Genomic DNA, 1,072 nt, shown 5'->3' with positions numbered 1-1,072 from the left:
CCCACTGTTGGGTAGGGACCGTCTCTATATGTTGCCGATTTGTACTTCCCAAGCGCTTAGTACAGTGCTCCGCACATAGTAAGTGCTCAATAAATACGATTGATGATGATGATGATGATGATATCAAAAATCGATTCCTTAAACCGGATTAATCAAAATACCTGCTCTGAAAGAGAAGTCCCTTAAAGCTACAGACACCAGGCTTATAGCAGTTTTCAGTGTTCGGCAGAAACCACTCCCTTCGCCAAACCATATCTTGACTGCGACGCTGCTCTTACTGTCGACAGATAGATAGATGACACGAGAGAGGCCATCATCGCCGTGGCAACAGTATCCGGTTCGGTGTCAGAGGAATATTGCACATGGTGCTGCTGCCCCTTCAACAGTCATGCCTCAGCTTCCTCCGGACTATTTTCTCTCTGCCAGCCTGATTCGCCCAGGGTACTAACAACCCAGGGCATCTCCAAGACTGCAGATGACGCACCCGACAAGCATCACTGGGATGGCAATACCTGTTTTGAACTTCAGCGAGGAAACAGGGTCTCCGGTCCACATCTCCGGGAGGTAACTCGGCGGGAGAGCCACACAAGGCAACGGCGGGTACCCGGCTCTCCGCAGGAGATAATGTCTCCCCTGCTGCTCTCTCCTGAGGGGACTCACCTTTTCTCGCTCCCCTCCACAAATACCTCCCCGCTCCTATACTACTCTGGCCCAATTCCCCCCGCCCCGCCACTCCCATCCACCTCTATCACCCATTTCACTTAGGACCACCTCTCCCCTCCAATTTCCCGAGATTTTGATGCCTCTCTCGCCTTCCTTCGCATGCCGGATGCGGACGTTCCCGACAAGCTCCCGAGCCGCCTGCTTCCTCTCCTCAACTCCGACGGCCTCCTGCTCCACCCCACCTCATCCGCTCACCAACCTGGATAAAAAACAGATCTCATCGTCACTGGTCATCATGCCATTTCTCACTTTACTGACTCTGAAATCCCACTCTCCGACCGCAACCTCCGATCCTGTCTCCTCTCTTACATACCTCCTCCCTGTCAAACTCCCGGGGACCTGCCGTCTT

The 1,072-nt window shown here is 53.4% G+C and overlaps 1 non-coding gene across 1 annotated transcript; it reads right to left on the bottom strand.

Annotated features, from left to right (window-relative positions):
- Positions 1–201: 201 nt before the first annotated feature.
- Positions 202–478, bottom strand: LOC119934999. The gene has a single exon (XR_005453059.1).
- Positions 479–1,072: the final 594 nt, after the last annotated feature.

Source organism: Tachyglossus aculeatus, chromosome 1 (assembly GCF_015852505.1).
Source record: "Tachyglossus aculeatus isolate mTacAcu1 chromosome 1, mTacAcu1.pri, whole genome shotgun sequence".
In the NCBI taxonomy this organism is placed as follows: Eukaryota; Metazoa; Chordata; class Mammalia; order Monotremata; family Tachyglossidae; genus Tachyglossus; species Tachyglossus aculeatus.
This window is presented reverse-complemented; position numbering and strand designations above follow the sequence as displayed.